The 10,845-nt window shown below is 32.3% G+C and overlaps 1 protein-coding gene and 1 long non-coding RNA gene across 2 annotated transcripts in view; both read right to left on the reverse strand.

Annotated features, from left to right (window-relative positions):
• The window catches only part of LOC127854914 (transmembrane channel-like protein 7), a 112,940-nt gene that overhangs the window by 68,343 nt on the left and 33,752 nt on the right, over nt 1-10,845 (reverse strand). The gene's annotated exons all lie outside the window — the stretch shown is intronic.
• LOC127854917 (uncharacterized) overlaps nt 1-10,845 on the reverse strand; it is a 52,586-nt gene that overhangs the window by 12,585 nt on the left and 29,156 nt on the right. The gene's annotated exons all lie outside the window — the stretch shown is intronic.

Here is a 10,845-nt window from a genome sequence, read left to right on the forward strand (position 1 = left end):
CTGTGTATTATTCAATAAATATCAGATAAGATCAGGATCAGATAAGAGATCAATTAGCATCATAAACACAAATCCCTATCAGTGCTCCATCTAGCCAAAACAAAGGGGTGTTTATAGAATTTTGATTGGTTCTGGGACCATCTATTTGAAAACAAACCACTTTTGATTGGTTGGAGCACAGCAAGCTATTTGGAGCACAGGTAGTTATTTTTGTAAACAATTTGGTTTCAGCAACTTAAATTGAGCTAAATTTTTAGGTATAATTCAGCAAAATTAATTCTAGTGTCAAATGTCTTGAAATTCTTTCAGCACATGAACTATTGTGTGATGAAAACAATGTGTATTTACTACAATGTGTAAATCAACAATAAGTTTGTTGCAAAGAAGATTCAAAGTGGGTGGTTAAAGTGATCAACAACTGCCGTTTTTGTTTTTTTGGAGTGCTGAAGAACAGCTGTAACAGGTATGTATTTTCATTTCTGCATCTCTTTTTAATTAAATTAATTATGATCATTATCATATTTATGTATTGTCACTGGGAAATGTAACTGGATGAGTAAATGTAATGCAATTTTAAGGAAAAAAACACCATTTGAATTATTATGGCTGTATTTTATGGTTATTGTCATCTTAAAATTTATTTATACCTATTTCTTGTCATTAATGAACAGATTTCTTTCCCCCATATTTAATCAGAACTTTAATATTTTATATTTGAAGGTTAAACCCCAAGGTGAAATTTACATTGATCGGAAGATCCATTGGACAGAATGTGCATCATTGTCTGCCAAAAACGGGAGCAAAAAGGGGACTACCTGATGTATGGACATGTATACCAGGCCAACTTTAGGGGAACAGGAGTGGGAAACCGTGCCCTGTAGCTTGTCCTTGACCAAGAAAAGATGGATTTGTTGAGAGGTAAAACTATATAATAAAGGTTATTGCAATTCAAAGACGTCACACTTCCGACCAGTCCACACAGCCAAAGGAGACCACATATATTAGTACATTTATTAACAGTATTTTCTATCAAACGTAATTTCTTTAAATTATTTATGAAAAGCGTTAAGTCACATGTGATCACGAGATTAAAATTGCAAAAATAAACAAACAAAAACAACAAGCCAACAAACTTGTTTTGATTTAAATTTATGATATGTATAGCAACTGTTGAATAAGATTACCATAACAGCAATATTTAACACTTACATTATAAAATATCTTTCAGGACCTGATGTCAAATGAGATCATGCACGAGAAGCGCCTCGCAGACCATGACAGTAGTATTCAGACCTGATCAGCTGGTGAAGTGCTCTATAAAGGGTTGTTTATGAATGCATTCTTTGTAAGGAACAGTGTATAACAACAAATATAGTGACAGGGGCTAAGCTGCTAAATATTGTCAGAATGTATGCAGTGATTTTCTTTGGAAATTCAAAACAACCTGTACGTACTGGCTCTCAGAAGGGCATGTTTTAGCGCAATAATGAACAAAAAAAGGAAGATCTTAAAAATAAGGTATAGATTTATATAAATTTCATGAATACTGTTCATTTATCATATATTAGGATCCAGAATATGATTGAATTGAATGTGCTGCTTTTATCCATATTAAAAAGGGATTTGGAATTAATGTAATATATAAAAATCTAGTAAATGACAGGGAAAACATTTCAGCTTAAGGAGGGGAAATCTTTAATATTTTTGAAGTGGAAACCACCTGTATTTGGCTGTTAATCAGTTACTGATAATCAGAGGGGAGAAAAATCACTGGTATGAGCTTGATATTTTCAATTGTTAATTCCAGATAGGCAATAGCCCGTTTGAATCCTCTCTTTTATGTAGATATGTAACATTTGTTTTTGTTTTTTAAGGTTTAACCTTCTAATAAAAGTGTGTATTTATCTATTGAATTGTACTTTTTGTTTTTTATGTATGTGTTTACACTAACCTTTCATTTAAAGAATGAATGCTGACTTCAAAATGCTGGGATTTTTTTTAAATTTGGTTAATTTTTAAGCATATTAATTTGAAGTGATGAAAAGTACACTTGAGCGTATAATGCCCTTAAAAAATTCACTTCCAAAACTTCAAAAAGTGTATCATTTGTATGACTGAAAATGCACTCAAGTGTATTAATGCGCTTAAAAATTCACTTTTAATATTGTAAGGTGTATTATTTGTATGACCGGGAATGCACTCAAGTGTATTAATGCGCTTAAAAAAATTCACTTTCAATTTTGTAAGGTGTATTATTTGTATCAGTGGAAATGCACTCAAGTGTATTAATGCGCTTACAAAAATTCACTTTGAATACTCAATGAAGTGTATTATTTGTATGACTGGAAATGCACTCATGTGTATTAATGCGCTTAAATAATTTGCTTTTAATTCTGTAATGTGTATTATTTGAATGACTGGAAATGCACTAAAGTGTATTAATGCGCTTTAAAAAATTTACTTTGACCATGAAGTGTATTATTTGTATGTCTTAAAATACACTCAAGTGTATAAATGCACTTAAAAATAAACTTAAGCGCACTTATTATCATAATAAACGCACTTAAGTGTATTATTTCTTTGAAAAAAAAAACACTTAAATGTATAAACACACTAGTAAAAAGTGTTTTTTTTTTAACAGATTAAAATGCACTTGTTAAGCAAAAAATACGGTGCCAATAACATGCGCATTTAATGTGCATTTAATGCGCATTAAATGCGCATTTAGTGCACTTTTTCGAGAAGGGCACATGTAGGGGACCATATTGCTTTGCAATCTCTTGTTATAGTTTGAATGTAAATAACACTTTGCTTTAGACATTTTTATGATTTTTTATTCTGTAGAGTACATGTGAGCAGTATACAATGTACCTCATACCAAAAAGGACCCGGAGGCAGTGACTGGTGTTCAATATTCTCAGAAGAAAAGGAAAATGGCAGTGGAAGACTTGGACAAACATTTTTAAAAACTAGCCTCTGTGTTAAGCCTGGCAGTCTGTGGCTGGTGACATGTTTTATTTTGGTTACTTCTTGTATAAAAAAGACCAGTTATTTATTTTGTGAATTGTATTTTGTGTTTGTTTTTTGCCTTAATTTATTTGTTGTTTTTCTTTAATTTAGGAATTTGAAACTTGGATAATTGAATTAAGTCCGTGTTCAACAGTACTGAGCATAGTATAATAAATAACAAATTTACAACAGTTGTTAATTTGTTATGTATTATTATTAACTATGCTCAGTACTTGAATACTGGCTGTCTGCATGGGAATTTGTTTTCTAGAAAGTTGGTTTCAGACTTAAATATTTGAAGTTAACCTTCGGAACTTTTCTAGGATTGTACTGGAACACATCAACTAGAACTGAACTGTTATCATACTGAAAGTGTTCTAGAATTAATAAGGAACAGTTGTTGAACGTTAAAATTAATGAGAAAAAACTCTAGAACAATTGTGCGTGATGTGTGTGTGCATGTAATTGTGTGTGTTTATGAACATATGTGAGAAAGGAAGTATACTTGTCATAAGAGAAATGTAAAATTCTACTTCTATGTTTTATATTGTGCCTTTTATAAGTTTTTCTTTTCTCACCTGTATATGCGTGCATGTTTATGGATGTGTTTTTGAATGTGTGCATGCATGCCTGTGGTTAAGAGAGTTGGTACTTTATGAAAAATGTAAAACCACTCATTTTTGAATATGTACTGTGACTGCATGTGTGTGGTTAATGATTGATGCCAGATCTTGTTCTTGTTTAACTTCTATGATGAAACCTTTCGTTACATTCACATTTGTTTTTCAAAATCAATAAAATGCCTTTGATCTATAATCTGTTTTTTTTTCTATTTTATTCCAGCTTGTTATTAAATTCCATAGCTTTTCACGGAATTCCACGGCATTCTATGGAATTCCACGGCATTCCATGGAATTCCACGGCATTCCATGGAATTCCACGGCGTTCTATGGAATTCCACGGCGTTCTATGGAATTCCACGGCATTTTATGGAATTCCACGGCATTCTATGGAATTCCACGGCATTCTATGGGATTCCACGGCATTCTATGGAATTCCACGGCATTCTATGGAATGCCACGGCATTATATGGAATGCCACGGAATTCTATGGAATTCCACGGCATTTTATGGAATTCCATCCCATATCAAGTCCCCCTTCTGTTTTTTTTCCACTTTTCCATTGATTGCATGGAATCGGATGGAAAGTAAGTGCCAATACTCCACGGAATTCCATCTAACGATTTCCATAGAATTCCATATGATTCCACGGCAGATCTACAGACGGGAATCTAGCTGTTAAAAATTCTGTTGTACTACACTTGCTAATCTAATCAATGCTTGTTTGTTGCACCCTAAGTGCCTAATATCTTGTATAATGGTAGGTGTGGTTGTTATTTAATATTAGCCAAATGATGAAAATGCTGTCACATTTTTTTGGCTTCAAATTAAATTAATTTTTAAATTGGAAGGTAAATGGTATTAATAAAGATCTATGACACACTGATAGTTCTTTATCAAAATTATTTTTGAGAACTACAATTCAATACTGGCTGTAATAAATTATAATTTTAATGTCATATAACAACTTTATTTACTCAAAATAAAAATAAAAATATGTTATAGTTATTATTCATTCTTAAAAATCATAACTTATGGCTTATTTTCATTATAACACTGCATTATGTGAATTGGGAATAAGACATCAATTTGGGAATAAATTGTGTTATATCAAAAGTGCATAATATGCAGTTTTATATGTTGTATTTATCTAGTTTTACAAATTATAATTAAAACATATCGCCTACTGAATGTAATAAGTCATGTAACTGACATTTTTATACATTTTTACTTTTTTCCAATTTTGTGTTTTTTAAGGTGACATACATCAACTGATAAAATATTAAGTCAACCTTTTTGGTAAAAATAATGTTTTTATCCAATTTTCGAAATTGACATAACAAACGCATGTCATTTTCTGAATGTAAAAAGTAGCGTAAGTGACATTTTGTTAAATTTTCACGAGAAGCACAAAGATGTTTTATTAAAATAATAAACATTTTTCCGTATTCAAATTTTCTGATAATAATAGCATTATTTAAATTGATTTTACTTCAAAACTGGATTTTTTATTAATTAAAAAAAAAATCCTCATAAAATGAAACTGTGTCCATGCCGTGCAAAAATGCACTTTAAATGAAAAAAATTCAATCACTGTTAATGAACAAGTAATGGAAAATATCTTATTAAACTTAAATTATAGATTTGTTTGTAGCAACATGAATTCATTAATTCAATAATAGTAATTCTTTACTTTGTAACATACCATTCCACTTAAAATGATCATCAAAAAAAGGTGTTTGTTTACTCAATTGATTTATACAATAGTTATAATTGTTTAATTTGTAGCATACCATTCCACTTACAATGACCATCAATGACCATCAAAGAACATCAAAGGTGTGCTTTTACCCAATTGATTAATACAATAGTTATAATTATTTTAATTTGTAACATACTTTTCCATTTAAAATGACCATCAAAGAACATCAAAGCTTTGATTTTACTCAATTTTTCAATGAGCTTAATTAATGCAAGAACAATTTAAGGCACTTATAAAATCAAGTATAATTAGATCTATTTAATTGTTAAATTTGTTAGAGGCTTCCCTAAACAACCATATAAAATCATTAATTAATATTTCAATTAGTCAGGACTCAACTAACATCATTTTTTTACACATAAAATGCACTCAATTAAAATACTAATACTTTATTTTCACTTTATTACAAATAACTGTTGCTAATATACATTTACATATTATGCAGACGTTTCACCCCCATTTTGGGGGTGAAACGTCTGGGGAGGAAACGTCTGGGGAGGAAACGTCTTGGGGGAGAAACGTCTGCCACCCCATTAAGTGTAAGATCCCCAGATATGGCGCACCAAAGGGGTCGAAACTTTAACTTCTGCTCGAGCAAAAAAAAATGCTGCTCGAGCAGCATATTGCTGCTCGAGCAGCAATTTACTGGTCGAGCAGCATTTAAATGCTGCTCGAGCAGCAAAATCCCTGCTCGAGCAGCAATATGCTGCTCGAGAAGCATTTATTTTTAGAATAAGCCATTGAACCCGTCAGCCAATCAAATTTAAGCTTTCAAACGGACGACATAAGCTATCTCTACGAAAACGAAATAGACCGGTGTAGCGTGAATATTGTTTGATCGTGAGATCTGTCACATAAATCGGAAATCTGACGATTTTCATAGTACCCCGTGAGATTTCTCCGATCAGTCGCCGTGAAAAATGTCAGATTGATGAAAAATAATATTTAACGCAATGTTGTTTCAATTCAACTTAATTTCGCGTTTTAACAGCTTGCAGTTATTTTCGGACATCTTTTTTTCGGATGTTGAACCTAAACACGTTGTTCACAACAAAGATATCAAAACAGTAGTTCTAACACCATGCAAACATTTGAATTTTAAAACGATTTTCGTTTTAAATGTTATATATATCGATGATGTACATGCATTACGTTGTAAAGAAATATGGTAATGCCTAATTTACAGTCATGAGTGTTTCAGTGTTTTAATACAAAGATATAACATTGATTTAAGAAAATATTTTCAGATTATGTATATATATTCCAGAAATGTATAATCCCAATCAGTGTTTTAATCATTATTTTAGCTAATTCACATGTACACTCAATTCAGGAAAACTATTGTATTATATTTCACACAATCATAATTACCACTATCATCATTTATTTATTTGTCAATAAGCTTGATTGGTAATTGTCGGTTTGGCTCGGGTAATGCTTTAAAGTACCCCGTGTACTCTTAAGTATACTTTAATGTACCCCCGGTACGCTAAATATACTTAAACGTACCGTCGGTGTGTCTGTCAGTGCAGTCACTCACAAACTTTTCAGGGCTTTATCTCAGAAACTCAATATAAGTTTTCAACATGAAACTTTATGGGTGTATAAATATAGCTGAAGAGAGGTGCCATGCACAAGAACCATAACCCGTCGCTTTCTGAAATAAGAGTTATTGCACTTTGTTGTTTTTGTATGATGTAACTAGTGCTATATCTCAGATACTATACAAGATTTTAACATGAAACTTCATGGGTGTATAATTATCAATGCACAAGAACCATAACCGTATACTTTCTTACATAACGGTTATTACCCTTTCTTGTTATTGTTTTTTTTATGATGTACCTTTTCAGGGCTATATCTCATTTATAGAACCATGCATAAGAACCATAACCCTTCACTTTCTTAAATAAGAGTTATTGCCCTTTGTTGTTTTTGTATGATGTAACTTTTCAGGGCTATATCCCAGAAACTATTAATACAAGATTTCAACATGAAATTTCATGGGTGTATAATTGTCAATGAGAATAAGTGACATGAACAGTCTGACGTTACTTTTCAGGACTATATCACAGATACTATACACAATTTTAAGATGAAATTAACTGGATGTTAAGATATCATAAGGAGAGGTGTCATGCACAAAATCTATAACCCTACACTGTCTTAAATAAGAGTTATTGCCAATTGTTGTTTTTTTTTATGCTGTAACTTTTAAATAAGTGGGATAAGGGTACAACCCTTCAAATAAACTTTTCTGTTAGTTCTGCACCCATCAATAATCAAAATTTATTTGACGGGGGATATTAATTTAACGAATTTGCTTATTATTAGTCTAAACTTTGAAATGGACTTAATATTTTAATAGCATTGAGAATATAAGACACAACAGACTCATCAGTCATCAGTATTATGTTAGCATATCTTTAGTCGATTACTGAACTAGGGCAAATATAGTTGAAGTTTATCAGGTGGTCTAAAAGTCCTCATCGCCTAGCAGATAAGTCTACAAAGTATTTTAAAACCGGTTCATGAACATGAAATGATAAGTCATTTCCGCCATCGCGATTATTTATTTTAAGTCAATATGTTTTTGGAATCTTAAGGCACTCATTGAAAAATACATCACTACATAAATAAATATCTTGGTCAATTGTGATTCTGTCAAGCAATGATTATCATATCAATTATTATCTCCAGAGTTATTCTTTTTTTCTTGCACTTATCATAATCTAACCATCTGCATTATTTTTGCCAAACAGGTGGTTTTGCAATCTGAGCACCACAATCATCAATTTTTTTGTGTGGATATGAAGATTTTATAAAATTTATGATTTTAGGACCTTAAGTTTCATTGTGCTGTACTTGTTTAGGAGATGTGTAATACCAACTGGCTACTTCTGTTTTCAGAACTAAAAGGCACAGAAGGATTTTATTAATATTTTGTTGAGTTCTCAGATTAATCGAGCCCAAAGCACTTCCTGCTACAAAAACATATTTTCGAGCAACAACACATATTGATAATATACTCTTGATTTATTAAGACATCAACAATAAGCAACATGTATGCATGAGCACATGATATAGTAAATATGATTTATATATAAATTAAGAAATGTTTCAGTTGAGAAATGCATTTCTCATTGAATCACATGTTATTAAAACCATCATTTTGAATAGAAATTACACATGCAGTAACAACCAGCTGCAAACAAATTGTTTCTTACATGATTACTTATGCATGTCAAGGATAGGAAATTACACACATAAGGAATGAAATATCCATGTGCAGGTATCAACAGTTGTCTTTGATTTAATCTATCTTGATTAATGCATACTTTTTAACATGAAAATCTCATTTTCCACAAAACACTAAATTAAAAGTAACAGGAAGGTGGTAAAAAATTCATTATTTCAGTTACAAAGCAATGAATTGAAAACTATCGGTACATTCAAGTTATCTGTATAAAACATGGCATCAACTTAAAATCAGTATCAATACATGTATCACCTTAAATCCGCATGTTGAGTAAGATTGCCTTTTTAAACAAAAAATTATAATTGCCCTAAAATTAGTGATTTAACAATATACAAAGAACTATCATGAACCATTTTCAACATTTACTTTGTTGTTCTAAAATTTAAATATATATGCAATTTCAAACTATTTATGCAGGTAAACCATGTACACACAAAATTTTAGTACTCATCTTTACCCTTTTTTTTTATCCCCATGTTTTTTTAAAAGCGTGGGGATATTGTGTTTAGCTCCGCCGTCTGTCTATCTGTCCGTCCTGGACACTATTATCTCCTACACTATTAGCACTAGAACCTTGAAACTTACACACATGGTAGCTATAAGCATATATACGATGGTGACAGCGACGGAATTTTGATCTGACCCCTTGGCCAAAAGTTATTGGGGTCAGGGTGGGGCTGGGTCAGTGATTTTCCTGCGACCCCGATTCGAAAAAGGCTCATAACTACTGTGTCCCTTCAGATATTGCTTTCATATTTGGTATGCATGTGTATCTAGACACCACCTATCCATTCGCATACAATTTTTTACCCTTGACCTTCAACTTTGGGTCAGTTTTAAGGTTTCTAAATCTGTGACCGCGATTCGAAAAAGGCTCATAACTACTGTGTCCCTTCAGATATTGCTTTCATATTTGGTATGTATGTATATCTAGACAACACCTATCCATGCGCACACAATTTTTTTACCCATATGACCTTGAACTTGGGGTCAGTTTTCAGGTTTCGAAATCTGCCACCGCGATTTAGAAAAAGGCTCATAACTACTGTGTCCCTTCAGATATTGCTTTTATATTTGGTATGCATGTGTATCTGGACAACACCTTTCCATGCGCATGAAAATTTTTATCCCTGTGACCTTGACTTTGAACTTTGGGCCAGTTTTAAGGTTTTGAAATCTGTGACCGCGATTCGAAAAAGGCTCATAACTACTGTGTCCCTTCAGATATTGCTGTCATATTTGGTATGTATGTGTATCTAGACAACATCTTTTCATGCGCATACAATTTTGAACATGCTACCTTGACCTTGAACTTGAGGTCAGCGTTCAGGTTTCTGAATCTGCGACCGCGATTCGAAAAAGGCTCATAACTACTGTGTCCCTTCAGATATTGGTATAATATTTGCTATGCATGTGTATCTGAACAACACCTTACCATGCGCATACAATTTTTGACCCCTGTGACCTTGACCTTGAACTTTAGGCCAGCGTTTAGGTTTCGAAATCTGCAAACACGATTCGAAAAAGGCTCATACCTACTGTGTACCTTCAGATATTGCTTTCATATTTGGTATGCATGTGTATCTGGACAAGACCTTTCCATGCGCATTAAAAAGTTTTGACCCCTGTGACCTTGACCTTGAACTTAAGGTCCGCGTTTAAATTTCGAAATCTATTAAGTGGTTATCTACCCAATCAGAAGAAGTGCAAGCATTTTCATCGGACAAAGGAATTATTCAACAATGAAGCTTGTGTATTGAAAACATATATAGAGTTACACAGTAGTGGCGCAGAGATGTATTTAGTAGTCAATTATTTGTGTTTATTCATCTGTGAAATGGTTTAGCTCATCCATCTAATGTTTATACAAGGGATTATAAAATATTGGTGCAAAGGGACACCTGTATTTTAGAGAAGAGATAGAATGCAGTCAAGCATAAAAAGCATGAGAAACTCATGGAATAGCGCCTCAAGAATCTATAAAAGGGCTTAAACTTTCAATTTGTTCAATCACACTTTTAGACTCATTATGAAAATCTTTCAAAATGTTCAAGTGTGAAAAATGTGACAAACAATTTAAAGCAAAAAGGACTCTTGAACAGGCACATCAATGACAGACATGAAATTTAACATTTTCATTGTTGTGTACAAGATTGCGATAAAAATTTCTGAGAAGCTACTATTTAGTCAACCAT

Source organism: Dreissena polymorpha, chromosome 13, assembly GCF_020536995.1.
Source record: "Dreissena polymorpha isolate Duluth1 chromosome 13, UMN_Dpol_1.0, whole genome shotgun sequence".
NCBI lineage: Eukaryota > Metazoa > Mollusca > Bivalvia > Myida > Dreissenidae > Dreissena > Dreissena polymorpha.